This window comes from Mesocricetus auratus, unplaced genomic scaffold, assembly GCF_017639785.1.
Source record: "Mesocricetus auratus isolate SY011 unplaced genomic scaffold, BCM_Maur_2.0 Super-Scaffold_100018, whole genome shotgun sequence".
Taxonomy (NCBI): Eukaryota; Metazoa; Chordata; class Mammalia; order Rodentia; family Cricetidae; genus Mesocricetus; species Mesocricetus auratus.
Window position 1 is genome coordinate 31,373,125 of NW_024429199.1, and position 17,087 is coordinate 31,390,211.

At 40.6% G+C, this 17,087-nt stretch overlaps 1 protein-coding gene across 7 annotated transcripts in view; it reads right to left on the bottom strand.

The window, feature by feature from the left end:
- Hivep2 (HIVEP zinc finger 2) overlaps window positions 1-17,087 on the bottom strand; it is a 180,356-nt gene that overhangs the window by 56,683 nt on the left and 106,586 nt on the right. The gene's annotated exons all lie outside the window — the stretch shown is intronic.

Genomic DNA, 17,087 nt, shown 5'->3' on the forward strand with positions numbered 1-17,087 from the left:
ATTTTCAGTTGATGTTTCAGACACACATTCATATAAAAGTCAGAAAGAATGTCAGAAGGGTCCCCGAATTAGTTCAAACCATTGCATTGTTGAATAAATAGATTTGTCTATCCTAAGGGAAGGCTTTCATAGTTTCAAACATGACCATTAAGATGGAATCAAATAGTCTGGGGTTAATAGTTTATTTTCTTGTTTCCCATAGGACAAGCATGTGACGCTGAGGCACATTGGGGAAAGCAGGGCTGGAGGTTGTAATGGCTCACCATCACTGCCAGGCCTAGAAATGAAAGGTGCAACGAAGCCATTTAGACCAGGATGTGAGTGGCCTTCATTGTCATCGCCAAACATTTACTGATGAAGACAAAGGTGCCCATTCAGTTGGCACTAAAATCAGTGGCAAAGTGCCAGGAGGCTACCCGGCAAAGGAAGGGCACTTCTTTGAATTCCTGTTATATCATATGATTTCAAGTAACTACCAAGTTCTAAGGCCTTGATATCTTAGGGTAAAACATGGGATTTGGTCTGACCTTCAACATCCCTGTCCTTTTGCTGTTAGGACCTTCTTTCTGCTTCCTCTATAGACAAGAGTCATAGAGAGAAATGAAACAATCCCTACCCCCTCCAACCAATAGATTTCTAGAAGAATCCGTTTCAATTTCTATGGAAGTGAATGAGAGAATATTTATTGATGGAGAAGTGAATTTCTGACATCACCAAAGCGCTGGTGATTGCAGGCTTTGGGGGAAAGATAATGGACACACAGAAGAGGGATTTCTTCCTGCTTCTCTGAGCTCTCCCTATCTGCCTGCTCCCCTAAGAGTCCCACTGTGCTGGGGGAGAGGAGAGAAAGAAGGAAGAAGGGAGGGCAAGGTGTTGCTTAGCACCTCCCAGGAAAATCAGGTTATCAGTGTTTAGTTTGCCTTTACCAGAACAGAGAACAAAACACAAATGATCAATCCCTATCCCAAATGAGTGAACGGATGGATGAACGAATACTCTAGATGCACACATGAGATCAGTTTCTGGACCTTTCAGAGTATATTATTTTTAACTAGGCAACAGAAAACACATTGGTTTATCTTTTAATTATTATGATAGCCACAAGCAAAAATATGAACAAGAGATAGCACAGGTCTAACGTCTGCATAATCGTTACTCGCCATATCATAAAGACATTTTGGGAACAGAGTGGGCTGACAGCTATGACCTCTGCTGTCAGCAAAGCCATCGACACTGCTATAACTGCTGCCGGGGTTCTTCCTCTAATATAAACAGGAATGCAAGCATGCGACTTAGAGATTAGTGATACCCAACTATTTTTTTCCTCAGGTGAATTCTGTACATCTGTAGGTGAGAGCCCCAACCTAGGTAAACGATAAACCCCTTTATAATTCAACCTAGCTACAGTCACTGAGTCTTGTCCCTTCTTTCTCAGTAGAGAATAGTCACAAGGAAAAAAATATCCCACTCCTCTCCTTTCCAACCGATGGAGGGAAAGACGTTTCTAGAGATGCCCTTGCTTTTCATCGTGACAGCAGAAGAAGGAGCATTTACTGACTTGGAAAAGAACTACTGACACAGCCAGGCCTTCCCAGCACACAGGCAAGTACATAGGTAGCAACATTAACCCCAATTCACTTCAATTCCTTTCCAGCCCCACCTGCCCACACAGAACACCGGGGCCCCTTGAAAAGTCCCAACCAAGTATTTCTAGGACTCCAGCAAGGGAAACTTCAGAGAGCCTACAGGCAGTCTGTCAGCCAGTCAAAACACCATCTGCTGCTTCCTCCTGCCAGTGCCAGCTCCCCCTAGTGTCCTCAGGAAGGTAGCCCTCTGCCACCTCTGCAGATGGTGCCTACAGCAAGAATGCTAATGCCCAGATGCCCCACAGCCAACAGAGCCCTGCACCCAGGTAAGACAAGTTCATGCCTTGAGTCTCATACTTTAAAAGGCCCACATGTCATAAACACACACACACACACACAATATATATATATATACATATACATATATATATATATATATTACAAAATGTATTGAAAACTACATGACACCTTTACCAGCATCCAGGAGCCTATAATGCTAAACCATGATTACAAATGTTAGGTTCCTGGGGGATCCTTTGCCTAATCTCTTTGCACCGTTTACAAAGAAAATACTTGAAATGAATGCCCTGAAGGTTTGCAGGCTAGGACACTGAAGACTGTGTAGGTAGACACCATTGCAAGTGCACAGGTTCAAGCAGCCCAATGCTCGAGTTTAATAAAGAACACAGTGCTTAGCTGTGGCTGCCAGATTGAACACAAAAGACTCTTGCTTAACAAAAGCCGGTCACACCAAGCGTCCCTTTGCTTCTTTCGCTCAGTGCTGTCTGGTCAGTGGTTCCACAGTTGTTGATGAATTAATGCAGGGTTTAAAACAATCGCACATGACTCTTGAAGAGTATTTCAAATTTAAGCATTCCTTCTTAGTTGCTATTAGTAAAGGTGTTGGCCACAAGAAACATGATGTTAATTATTTATAGGCACGTATAAGTCAACATTTCAGACTGAGTCTGTACATGGTTTTAGTTCTACCAAAACAGTTTGAGACTTGGTTACATTTACACAGGCACATAGAAATTGTTAGAATAATTTATTAGTAGTGTGTGTGTGTATGCTTGAGTTGTTAGAATAACTTTGGATCAAAAATATTTCATTTACTTATAATAATGCAGACTTGCTTTTTAATGTATAATTTTGGATATTTACTAAAACAGCTTTTTGAAATAGTTTAAAACTTTTAACAATTCTCATACTTTATTTTTTATGAAATATATTCATGTTTTGTATAATTTGAGCATAATTGCATTTCAGTTTTAATTGGTTTTATGTGTGTGAGTGCACACATTACGTGAGCACACACATTACTGTGAGGGTACTGGTAATGTGTACCCTATGGTACAGTTTTCACCTAAAAGTCAGAAGGTCACCTCAAGTATCAGACCTCATCTTGATCCTTGTATGAGTCAAATTCTTTGGTTTACTGCTGATACATAAAGCTAGTTGGCTCTAAGGCTTCTGGGAATTCTCCCATCTCCTCACGGAATAGCTGGAATTAAAGTCATAGGCTACAGTGCCTGATTTTATTCATTGAGGCACCTTCCCACTCATCCCCATTTTGAGACAGCGTTTTCTGTATCTGAGATTGGCTTCAAACTCACTGTGGCAGAGAATGACCTTGAACTTCAGAATGCATGGGCCACCATGCTTGGCTCATAGGCTGCCAAGGATGGGTCCCAGGCTTCCAGACTGCTAGGCGAGCATTCTGTTCACTGAGTTGCATTCCTGGAATTATTTTCAATCTTTTTGGTGACTGGGAATAGCATGAGTGAGAGCCCTGGCATATGTATCTTCTTACGTTCAGAAACATAAAAAGTACCCCCCCCCCACGCACACAAAACCTAAACAGGGTCATTTGGCTTAAATTTTAAAGCTTCAAACAATGAGAAGTAAGCAAGCTTGTCAAGCTAACCCACATAAAACACACTAACAGGATATTTCAAATTCTTTATTTGATGAAGATTTAATTGCTGTTCAAAACAATAAAAAAGAGGCCAGAAAATTATTCCCAACACATCTACAACTTGAACAACTAAGAAGAAATCGCTAGCAACTTCATGGTCTTTATGGATAAAGATTTCGTTGCTGATTAAATTAAAAATATCAGGGAGCCTTCACTTGAACACATACACTTGATGCCCAACAAAGAAATCCGGCCAGCTCGGACTTTCTCGCCAGTCACAAATTCTTAAGACCTAAATTTAGCTTGGCTTACAATCCTTTCTCCTCTTCCAACGCTGTCAGAAAGTAAGATCCATCCCCCTCGTAGCACGATTCGTCAGCTCCAGACAGGGGAACTAAGGCGGCGACACAAATGTCCCCCATTGCGCCTCTGGGCAGTTACCACTGTTTTTAGCTGGATACTAAACCACAGCTGATCCTCAAGTGGGAGCGTGTCCAAGAGTAAGTATGGAGGTAGTCTGCAGCTGAAGTCTGATACCATTGTTACTTATAGGCAAAAATGAGGACTTAGCTGAGCCCCTCGTTCATCTCTCTTTCATTTTTCTTCCAGCAAGGTTCCTGGCTGCCATGTACTCCATCACATTCACACCTACTATGCCCCCTTCTCAGACTTATTAAAAACAAGTGTCCAGGGGGGTGATCTCTAGCAAGGAAAGCCAATGAGGACCTAGCAGGCTACCAAAAAGCATCGTTTCCCATTTCCGACCACCAACTGCTACGGAAACAAATCTTGGACCAAGCATTTTAACAACTTAATGAACACAGTTACTATTTTGAATAGAATTGTCTCTGCTATATTTCAAGGGCCGGAGGAAAGATGTTTCTTAGTCGTCTAGATTGAGGCACTAGCTCAAAATAATCTGTATTAATTTTTGGTAAAAGGAGTTTTGACTTTCTTGTCTCAAACACAGAAGGAATTTTAGAGGTTTTGAAGTTATACACTGAAACCCAGTGTGTGTGTGTGTGTGTGTGTGTGTGTGTGTGTGTGTGTGTGTGTGTTGCTGCACTATGTACAGGTTTCCTATGTATGCCAATGCAGAGGCCGGAGGATGACGTCAGCTATGCTACTCCACCACTCTCTACCTTATTCCTCAGACTGAACCAGGATTTAGGCTAGCAACCAACAAGTGCCGCCAATCCTCCTGCCTCTGCCTCTCTCAGTGCTGGGGTTACATACCCAACTTTTTACTAAGGGCTGGAAATTCAAACTTAGACCCTCAGGTATGCAGAGCAAGTATTCCTACCCACTGAGCTATTTTTCTAGCCCAGAAGCCCAATTTTACACACACACACACACACACACACACACACACACGTATATGTGTTCACACTCACACACAAAATCAAAAGGCTGAATGATGACCTGAGAAGAGTTGAGCTCCTTGTCAAGATCTATAAGCTCCTGTCAGTGCAGAGCAGCAACCTTGGCATCCTCGAAGTTCAATGTCCCTGCTAATTAATGACTGCTCCTCTCTAGGCCCATGAGCTGACATTGCTATCAAGATATTGATACACAATCCCCCAAAACCATAACTATAAAGGCTTTGAAAATGTTAGGAAATAGAACATAGAAATCCTATAGATCCTTATGGTATTTTATATTATTAAATATAATAAGTGTACCTAATTCTGCTGACCATTATTGAAATTATACAGAACACTTCCAGACCCAATTCCCTTAGGACATTTTAAGAAAAGGCCTCAGTAATAATGTGATCATTTTTTAAACATTGAAAATGTTAACTAATTGCATCTGTTCTGAAGGATAACTCACAGTGCCAGGATTTAGATTAATTTTTTTTAATTTAAATTTTTCATCAGATTTCCAAAATGTTTCAAACCTGTGCATGGAAAATATACCATACGTAAAGTAGAAATGAGTTATTATAATTCTAACAAACATTTAAAACAAAATAATGAACATTATATATACATATATACATACATACACACAACACATGAGAGAGAGAGAAGTTTTGTTTTATTTTGTTTTTGAGACAAGGTCTTACTATTTATCCTCAACTTTTCTGGATATTGATATGTAGTCCTGGTTGGTCTTGAATTCACAGAGATATACCTGTTTCTGTCCCCCAAGTACTGGGATCAAAATAATATGTTACCATGCTTGGCTCAGATACACAAATATATACATAGTACATATCTTTAAATTTTTTCATATGCATATGTGTGCATATGTTATTGTGTACATGTGTGTATATGTGAGTGCATGTGTGTGTGTTTGCATGCGGTGTGTGTGCACTTGCACATATGCCTAAGGAAGCCCAAAGAGATCAGTACATTGTCTAAAGATGTAGTTAGAAGCAGTTGTAAGTTGCCAATTTGATGGTAGGTCTGAGCTCAGGTCCTCTGGAAGAGCAGCAAGTGTTCTTGAGTGCCTAGCCATCTCCCCAGCCCCCTTCAGATGTATTTTAAGTTTTTCTTTGCTTACTAGTTCATTTCTGAACTCTAAGGGGAAAGCATGAAAGGATGGAGTGTGCGCCCTCCGCCTTGCACATTGTAGAATGCTTCTTGAAAATAACACTTCCTCAAAAATCCAAGTTTGGTTTTGTGCACGTGACTTAGAAATGTCTTTTCAACATGTGAATTTGGCTTCTTGAAAATGTCAGGTATTTTTTAATTCCTAGTTTAGAAGATCTCCCCATTACATATATGCTCAAGTAAATTAGGGATGAAACGTTGGTATCCAGACTTTGTGTAGCTGTATTTGCAGTAAACCTCAGAGAAAATCTGTCAAGTAACCAAAGCACTTTAAGTCTGGTGTATGTCATCTGGCAAAGGTTCAGCTTACAGCAGGCCTGTCATCCCAGCACCTGGTTAGTAAAGGCAGGACCCTCTGGAGTTCAGGGCCATCCTTGAGCTCAAGACTACCCTAAGTTACCCACAAGAATCCCCAAATAAACAAATTAATTAAATACACCTATGGTTCTAGAGATTCCATAATGCTATATCCATTGACATGCAAATGCTCAAAGAGAATTTTGTAGTTGCTTGATAATGTCTTACATATTTCTAGATCAGATAGAAAAGTTCTCTCCTCTTCCACACATTCATTTTTGCTATTTTGTTTAGGTGCCCTGACAACACAGTTACACTGATGTGTCTTGCAAAATGAAAGACAAAAATAATTGACCAATCCCTATCATGAATGAATGAAAGACCTAGATACACATTATCATGCTAGTCCCATTCTTTACTCCAAAGTCATATGTATAACAGGCAAGAGGATGTGGAGTTTTAAAAGATAATGGAGGCACGAAAGTATAGTATTTAGGGAAATACTATCAAAATGAAATTATTTTTTTCTTTCTCAGATTCAAAATCCACATTAACATTTCACCATACTTAAAAAGAAAACATTCCAAATCTGTATGGGGGTGTTCTTAAAATATTAATATGCCTCAAAATTAATAATTTGATTTAAATATTTTAGTCACTCCAAAAAACCTTATGTTAATGTTAACTCACTATAAAAATATTAAGTTTATTGTTGGCATAATGAAAATTATTACCACTTGTGATTATATCATAAAACACACTTTAATTTGCTTTGGAAAGAAAAGAATTAACGATTAAGAGTCCCATAGCAAAGGCCCCTAGCCTCTTGATTAAATCTGAATTTCTGATTATGTAAAATAGAGCTGAATCTGTCAGCATGTTATACTTCAAACATTCACAAAACCGTGCTATGAAGCAGGTAAGAAGGAGGAAATGAATGCCTTGTTTTCTTATGTAACATAAACAAGCTAAAATAAAAATGATAAATCCTGCGAGACACAAACTTGTCATTCACATACGAAAAATAGAAAATGAAGAAAGTGAGACAAGGAGAAGATAATAAAAATGAAAATAAACTCTAGGAGCCTGGATTCAAGTCTCCAATTCTCTGCTTAAGGGTCCGAGCTCAGCCACTGGTTATAGCATTCAGAGGTAGAGGAATCCCCAAAGATCGTCTGTGGGCACATAGACAAGCACACGGGCCCATCTGTCCCAAGGCTTCAGCTAAGACCTTAGAGGGAAGCAAGCACCTTGTCCACTGTGCTCACAGAGAAGGAAATCACAGTTGCAAGAGTGAAAGCTGGTGCATGAGGATTTCTCCAGAAGCCCACCTGTTCCCATAATCATTCATCTGAGACCTAGACAGAGCTCTCACAAGCTCAACATAAAATGGGGTCCAAAGAAGCAGAAGACAAATTATGGGGGAAATAAGCATGTAATATTCACCTTATATATGTACTTTTCATACGAACACTCTACCTATAATTTTAGGAAGCTTGCTTATGTTGGCTGGTTTCCCATAATACACTTTATTTAAAATTTTGCAAGTCTTTAACCAAGTAGGTTACATTTCCTAGTCATCAGCCTGAATAAAAAAGGAGTTCACAAAATGTTTGGGGATTAAAGGACCAACCAGTGAGTGAACATTGGATTATAGACATGTTAATATTCTTTGTGCACGCCGGGCGGTGGTGGCGCACACCTTTAATCCCAGCACACGGGAGGCAGAGGCAGGCGGATCTCTGTGAGTTCGAGGCCGGGCTGGACCGACAGCCTCCAAAACAATACAGAGAAACCCTGTCTCGTAAAAAACAATATATATATTCTTTGTGCACATGTAGGATTCTATAGGAAACCCTTTCACTTCCCCCTGCCTTTCCTACACAGTACTCTTTCTATTTCTTCAAAACTGAAGGTTATATGAATACAATTGGATACATCCATGTAACTTTAATAATATGGGTAATTGCATGAAAAATTGTTTTGTTGTGCCAGTTGCTTGCAATAATTGCTTTAAAAACATATGGACAGAAAAGACCAAGCAAGATATGAATCCCATCCTTCTACTTATTGCTTGAATTCTACATCACAATCGCCTCCCCTTCTTCAGCCTGTGACACAATGTGCCCTTGTGTGTGACTGTGTGGTTTGTCTAGCTGTCAGTCCATAAGTATCCTTGAGAACAGGAAAAGAACAGTAGGGAGGCGCATGCGCATGCGTGTACAAACACATCTGTGTGTGTCCTCCCACACCCACTTCCCTAGATTGTTCTCCGTAGAAATCTCCTTCTCTGTGGGCCAAGGGCCAAGGAGAGCCCGAGGACTTCCCTGACCTAAGCCAAGGGTGTACAGTGTGTTAGGCACCGTCAGCAGGGTGCCCAGGGGACCACGTGGGAAGGAGGAACCGAGCAGGATGCAAGGAGGGGGCGGGGAGATGGTAGCAGGAAGTCCAACACTGTGGCTGTATTTCGAAATCTGCAAAGACTTCCCAGTACAAACACATTCTCAAGTGATGCCGCTAAGACCAGCCAGAACACAAAGATCTACCCGGGGTTTATATAAACTTTACCCAACAAGGAGAAATCACTGGGAGGAAGCTCAGCCCTTTCTCTCACGTATGCGCTTAGTTCCATCTTCGAGATAAGAGACAACCTTCAAAGCTCTTCTGCTGTCACTTCTACAACGTTCAGAACCGTTTCGCCTCCACTTCTACACTGAAACTGTCAGGGTTGTTTGGGATCCACTGTGGCAGCCACTGGGCCCTTTCTTGGATGCTGGTATTGGCTAACACTCTGAGCCTCTACACACTTAGCACATCCCCAATGCCCACTGTAAATCAGGGCACTCAGCTGAGGGCGTAACTTTCAGTAGTTCTGCTCCCTAGCGAGTTCTTCCTCCCTCAGCTTTTCTCACGCTTTCCAGTCTTATTTTTCAACTACATTGTTGACAACTTGGTACGGTCTACAAGTACAGCAATCCCCCCGGAAGTCTCATGCTCAAGACTTGGTCCCCAGCTGATGGATCCAATCATCGAGAAGTGATTGGATCATGAGGGCATGGTTATAACAAACAGACTCATCCATTAAGGGATTCATAACGTAATGACATTTGGGATGTAGCGCATAGACCTGGTTAGAGGAAGTAGGTAACTGAGGGCTGGGCTTTGAAAGCTCTCTTATCCCTGGCCTCTGCTTCCTGGTCACAATGAGGTGAGCAGCTTTGTTCCACCATAATCCCACAGCAATCAAGCCAAGCGGCCATGGGCTGAACCTCTGTAACTATAAGCCAAAATAAATGTTGTTTCCTTTCCAATGGCTTCTTTTAAGTAGTTGGGACAAACATAAAAGACTAACACATAACTAAAATATTTCAGAGTGCTGGATTTGAATTTCAAGGCCAAGCTGACCATCTGATTCCCTCCACACTTCCTACCTTTCTGGTCCAGAATTAACATTATTCCCATGACCCATTACTCAACTCCTACTGCTGCACTTATAGAAGTCTGCTCTGGATTTCAGTTAACTGAGGACGTATGTGAAATCCCCAAATAATATTTAGCTATTTTGGGTAGAATGATTCCTATATTTCAATACCCAGTGCCATGCATGGAACTTAGCTGGCATTCTTTAATTTGGACTGATTATCTGACATTTACTAAAGGCACTGAATGGAATGTTATCTTCTTTTTGTTTTTCGGCCCTCATAGCCGGTCACAGAAATCCTGCAGATTGGATAATTTGTTGATTATGATCTCTCAGATTTACCTCCTTATTTGTGTTCCTACAACCATCCAAGCTCAGAGCTTTGTAACCACAACACAGATTTAGCAGCCTCCCTCCAAGCTTATCTACTTCAAGTTCTTCTGATTTTCCTTTACAATTCTGTCACTAAATAAGCTTTAATTAGCACCCCCTCAAAAAAAAGTAAACCCATTGTGTGTCTCCTTAGCTCAAAGATGTGCTAGCATTCCTCCAATTCTCTCCAAAACAAAGCATATGATGACACGAAGGGCTCACTCTGCTCTTCACCGTTTCTTCTTCCAGATCTCCCTACTTATAAGTGCTATGCCTCATATACGCTGCTTACTCTATTCCATGTTTAGAACAATAATATTTATCCCATGCCTTGCTCTAGATGGGCGCAATTATTCCCACTTGACAAGATTTCCCCCTTTTTGAAGTCACTCTTAGGAAATCCCATCTGATCCTGCAGCCCACCCACACCAGGACATCCTCGAGAGCATGAATGTGGTTTCTTTCTTCTTGTATTCACCAAGCTTTCTCTTTAGACATCCCAGACAGCATGGCTACCAACTTCCTTATATTCAAGTCAGGTAAATACTACTCCTAGCTCTGTCTGAGGGTTTATAAACGACTGAAAGCCAATGGTTTACTGGTCACTGTAATCCTCTCTACTTCCAGAAACCACATATGGCAGAACTGCCTCCAATAAATAGTCACTGAATTTAACCGAACTAAAGCTTTCACGAGTAGCCAAAAAAGCTCAAGTTCCATGAAAAAAGGAATGAGGGCTCAAGCCAGCAGTGCTAGTGGTTGTGATGATTGGTGTTCTCAAGATTTCCACTTAAGGATGACAGAATCAAGCTATGCTGCCGTCAATGAATAATTTATTTGCACACAAATCACTGTTAATGGAAATCTTTCATGACTTAAGATCTAAGATACACTTGGTGCCCTATACTTACTACATGTTTGCTTTAATCATTGATACACAAAGTAATGACAAAGGTAATGGCAATTACAGGATCACAGGATGCTCATAAACTGACTTAATCCAGATCATCTCTTCTGAGACTACAACACTCCTCTATAGACCCAAACAGCAGTCAATTATACCAAACCAGCCAACTCACTGCTACTATCAAATCTAAAAATGTAAGCTTTTCTTGTTAGATACATCAGCAATTGAAAGAAGAATTTCTGATGTGGGATAATGCTCTTGCACACTATAAAGCTTTGTCACTTATATTGGTTTAATAAAACACTGATTGGTCAGTAGCCAGGCAGGAAGTATAGGCGGGGCTACCAGACTAGGAGAATTCTGGGAAGAGGAAATGCAAGATGAGAATGCCTTACTGAGAAAAAGTACCAAGCCAAGAGGCTAAACATAGATAAGAATTATGGGTTCATTTAAGTTGTAAGAGCTTGTTAGCACTAAGCCTGAGCAATAGACCAAACAGTCTATAATTAATAAAAGCCTCTGTGTGTTTACTTGGAACTAAAGAGCTGAGGAACCGGGTAGGACAGAAACTTCCATCTAAAAATGTCATCCATACAGCTTGTATATTTTTCTTTACTTTGGTGTTTAATACCAACCCCCCTCCCCCCCCACACCATTTCCCTGAACCATTCTGCAAAATAAAATACATCATAGGAAAAGTGTGAACTTGTACCTCACTTAGGGTTGCATGAGCCAAAGTGTCCCATCACAGCACTGCTTCAGGAGGTCATGAGAAGGAAAAGAAAGCTATTTCCCTGTCTGTCTTACTCTGGAAGGCTGAAAGACACACTCTGGCTGATGGGAGCACTGACAAGTACACGCGTTCTCAAGGAGTTGAATTCATGGGGGAATTTTGGCATGAAAAACCTGAACCCCTCCTAAACTCTTGGGAATATTTAACGAGCTGAAAGAGCAGCAAGAAGAGGAAAAAGACAAAGCTTTTCCAGTGGATTCTTCTTTTTTTAACTACGAACCCTCATGGAAAATGAAAAGAATAAAATACATGGCATTTTGCCTGGTATTATCTCAACTACATAAAATCAAATTCATCACACCACTACCCAAACTGGTATCTCTCTTTACGTTCCTTTTTATGTGAAAAGTAGTATTTTAACTACAGGCTCAAAGCCTCCTGTTTCCTACCTTCAGCATAAGCATGAGTATGTGCACTTTGGTGGAGAGAGAGAAAGAGAGAGAGAGACAGAGACAGAGACAGAGACAGAGACAGAGAGAGAATCCCCATCCAGTCAGGAATCCCTCACTGCTTTCTATATATTTCCCTTCCAATCCTGTGTGGCCCATCTGTCCTTTGTGCTGCCATGCTATTCCAACTCAGGACCCAACAACTGCTCCGCTCTACAAAGTCAGGAGATGACAAGGCCCTCCAGGTACTACTGTCACATTTTCAGCCAAGGACTGTGCCCTGGGATACACAGGATACAATAACAGTTACAAGGAGTAGTGACCTGCGTGAGTGTAAAGATAGCCTGAAGGAAATCAAGTAGGCCTGAAGGCAGTGACACAAGCCCAGCATTCAAAACCTGAGGTATGAGGAACTGAGGAGAAAAGACAGGTGTAAAGACTTCCTGAAGTCAAGTGAGAAAGACTTCCCTGAGCCTAGGACACCAACATTTACTTAAGCGACCTAGGCAGGGCCTCTGCCTGTGATGTGAGTGGGGGGGGGGGAGACAACAAGGGCACACCACTAGGTGACAGTTCTTGAGTGACTTAATGCGAACACACCCTAAGCCTACAGTGATTGCTATACCCTCTTACCCTACCCCATTGCTGCTCATACCAGGGAACACAACTAGCAAAAGCCTCCTAAAGGACACTCTACTGCTCACAAACACTCAGGACATCCTCAGCCAGGGCCACAGGCAGCATCTACACCTTTGCCCTGTAGACATTGATACAGGGCCATCTTGTCTCGGCTCTCTGTCCCCAAACCTCCCAGTATCCTACAAGTTCACAGGTTCCCAGGTCACATGTCACCTCATCTCACGAGTCTTTTCTGAGGTAATTATTTTTGTTGCCATTGTATTTGTTTTATTTTAAGAGAATTCGCGTTTTACATTTCAAGAATATCCTAGACCCAAAGACAACACAACTCAAGGAAGGAGAAAATCCAGGGTGGAGCTCCGTAGAGCAGCCATTCAGAACAGAAACTACAGAGCTTCTCAGTGGATTTTATATTTACTATCAAATATATTCTTACACACTTATGTACAGTCTTTGGATTTGGTTTGTCTTGGTGTGTGATTTTTCTTATTTGATACTTTTTTATAATAAAGTATCAAATGAAAACATTAAAAATGAGAACACTAAAAGCTTGGAAATTTTTCCTTCTTGACTCTGCTCTGTATATTTAGTAAGATTCAGACCTATTAGTCCATATCACTAATGTCATTAAGTCATTATCTGTCCATCCATCCATCCATCCATCCATCCATCCATCTATCTATCTATCTCCATCCATCTATCTATCTATCTATCTATCTATCTATCTATCTCAATCAATTTTTCAGACTCCAACCTTGGTTTTGAAAGGAAATTCACAAACATTTAATGAAATTCAACAAATAGTTATGGGATGTCAACTATTTTGCTCAAGCCTCTTTATTTTCTGCCGGGCTGAGAAAGATATTGACAAAATAAAGATCTATTGTTGCTCTCAAGTGGGGCCTTAAGATACACAACAAAACATACAATTCACATAAATTACTTTACCATAGGCATGTGTGCGCACAACACACACACACACACACACACACACACACACACACACACACACAAACAGAAAAAAATTCTGAGACCAGATAAGATAAAACAAGTTAACTCTGAAATGAAAGGATTAGCCAGACTATGACATCAGTTTAGTTCATCCTCCATCAGTGTAAACAATAGACAGAGTGATTGTGCAGCAGAGAAAGTTCACCAATAAGAAGTCACAGTGGCATTAAGTTAACCATAAGCGGCATTAAGTTCAAACATAAAATTAAGATCTCCACATAGGTGGTTTTGTTCATTATTCAGTTTAAGAATTTATATGGAAAGCTGTAACTGCCCAAGGAGCCTGAATTCAAGAACTCATTCTGAACATGTAGGAGCATTGCTTGAACATGACAAGGTTCTCAGAAGGGGAGAATGACTGGTAAATTTAACAGCATCTTTCATTAGATCATAGATGTTAGGGGTCTGGAAAATGTGTGTCCACATGCCATGCTGGTCTTTGATCTTCTGGGCTGTCTGGAGAATCCCTAAAATCGGATTCTCATACTTTCAACATGGCTTTTCTTTCCCTCTATGAGGCATATTAAACAGAATGTAGTGACCAGATCCACAAAGCTCCAATATTTGAATAATGACCTCACAGTGACTGTGACATGTCATCTGACAATGGGTAAATCAGGGTTGAGGTCTGTCCCTGTGAGTCACTAGGGCTGTGCCTTTGACTAAGTCACTAGCTACAGCACCACCACTCCAGTAGTAGCCTTCACTTCCTTGTACACAAAATAAACTGCATTTAGTTTCTATATCATAGCTGTTTTCTCACATGAGATAACACAGGTAAATGCTGTTTGTAAATGATGAACTACCTCACTTATGTGCTAACACACACAGAAACAAAGCACAAAGTAACTCGGTTTCACAATGCAGGGGTAGTACAGAAAGTAACTAAATGAGAACTTCCCCCACACAGCCCTCATACAGTACAAACCAAAGAAAGAGTCAGAAATAATGCTACAGAAAAGAGTAATACTAAATAAGAGAGAAGCCTTCCATCAGGGTGTTGAGTAGCTATAGAACAGACTTGGGATGAAATGTATGTTGCTCGCATGACTGGCTTAATGAATACTGACTGACTAAATAGATGGATACATTATTGATCTCATGAATGAATGATACATGTGGCCAAGTGTTTGCTTGAAAAATTCAAGGAAATACTTTTTGATAAATGAAACCACATAGCTCATAGACTCAAGTAGTAACTCATGGGCTCCATGTGGATCTATTTTAATGATGAAATGAAGTGAGGTCATTGGAAGTCATGTATAGATGCTCTTAAAGCCTATGGTGTAGCTTTGAACCAACCTGTCAATACACAAACACGTATGACACCCTCTTGTATCCCTTTAATTATCCAAAACTGTCTCCAAATGGCACTGTATTTGCATAACAAAGAGAGTTTCTGGTCACACATGAGTCTGAAGCATGAGCCTTACAAGGCAGGATGAAAAAAATTACCTGCAGTTTGTAGATTCTATATTTCTCCTCTCCTGGATGCCCAAAGGCTACACAAATGGAGCAAGATCTAAGACCAGGGTCTTCAAGTGCATCACCGCAGCTAAGGCAGATGCTGGTGTTCACTGTTCATACAATACTATCAGAGAGAGACTATCTAACTCATGGCACCTTTAGGTGCTCACAGCTAAACAAACATTAGTGGTTGGTTTTGTTTGAAATTGCCTCCCTAAATAATTTGACACTTTCTTCTCTTATTCATTAACACTTGTTGAATTCTTAAATTGTTCCAGTTTATTTGAAGAGAAATTAAATAACAAGGTACACAATTTTAGCATCATGAAAAATGTGTAAAACTTCAGTATTTCAAATCTTGTGGCCTAAATTAGGAAAACAGCACCCCCCCAAAAAATTATCTGTTACTATACAAAGGGTTAATTAAAGCATGAGTTTTCCTGAGTTAAAAAAAATATCAAGCACTAAAATCAGAATCATTTAGACTTTCTGATGCCAAAAATCTGTTTGAGAGAGCAGGCTTTACTACACTGACATTTTAAGAGTAGCCAAAGTCCTGTTCCCACTAAATTCTGGCAGTCCCTGGAGATCTGGGAACAGCCTAAACTCCTCCTGGTTCTCAATTTTCTATCTCAGGAGCCTCCAGTGCTATCCAGAACAGCATGAAGTTCAACTGAGCAAGCCCTCACTTAAATGTCTGTTCATATCACATACATACTGAAATATCCATAGCATAATAATGGTTTAATATGGCAAGATGTGGGGTATCTTTAAAAGCTCACTGTATCTTAGATTTAAATTCAATAAGATGCAGTTACACATACAGACACAGAGAGAGAGAGAGAGAGAGAGAGAGAGAGAGAGAGAGAGAGAGAGAAATTTCCTCCAAAGTAAAATAGGATATCCTCATATTAATTCAAGATTACAAGGAAATTTTCAACAAAACTATAAATAAAAGGGGTTTGGCACAACCTGAAGTTAGCCTGTGTAAGGGCCCAGGGTTCAATCCTCTGTATCTAATATAATAGAATGAAATAAAACAGAATTTTCAATAAAAGGAGTAATTTCAAATAGTAAGTGGTGTTTCCCATTGTTCAAACTAAATCAGACTACAGAGATGACAGAGATGACTCAGTGGGTAAGAGCACTTGGTCAGAAAGCAGGAGGGTCTGCGTTCATATCCTAACACCTAGGTAAAAAGCCAGGCACAGCCTTGTGTTTGCTTGTAACTCTAGCGTTGTGGATGAAGAGCAAGGAGGTCTTGGTGTGTGTGGGCGTGCTGGCTGCTAGTCTAGTCAGTGAGATGCCCTCTTTCAAATGAATAAGGCAGAGAGCCACAGAGCAGGGTGTCTGACTCCTAGAGCAGGATATCTGACATCCTCATCTGGGCTTTGTGTATCCAGGCCTGTGCATGTGCATACAATCACACACCCCCATATTACACACACACACACACACACAAATACCCTACAACATGTATCATACACACACATGCATACATGCTCCACATAGACATCATACACACACATGCCCATTCAGCCCACACACAATCATACACACACAAATGCACATACACTCTCCACACACAATCATCATACATATAAACACATACACACACCCTACACATCATACACACATGCACCTACACCACACACACACACCATTTACACATGCACATACACGCACGCACACACACACACACACACACACACACACAATTTTAAAGCTG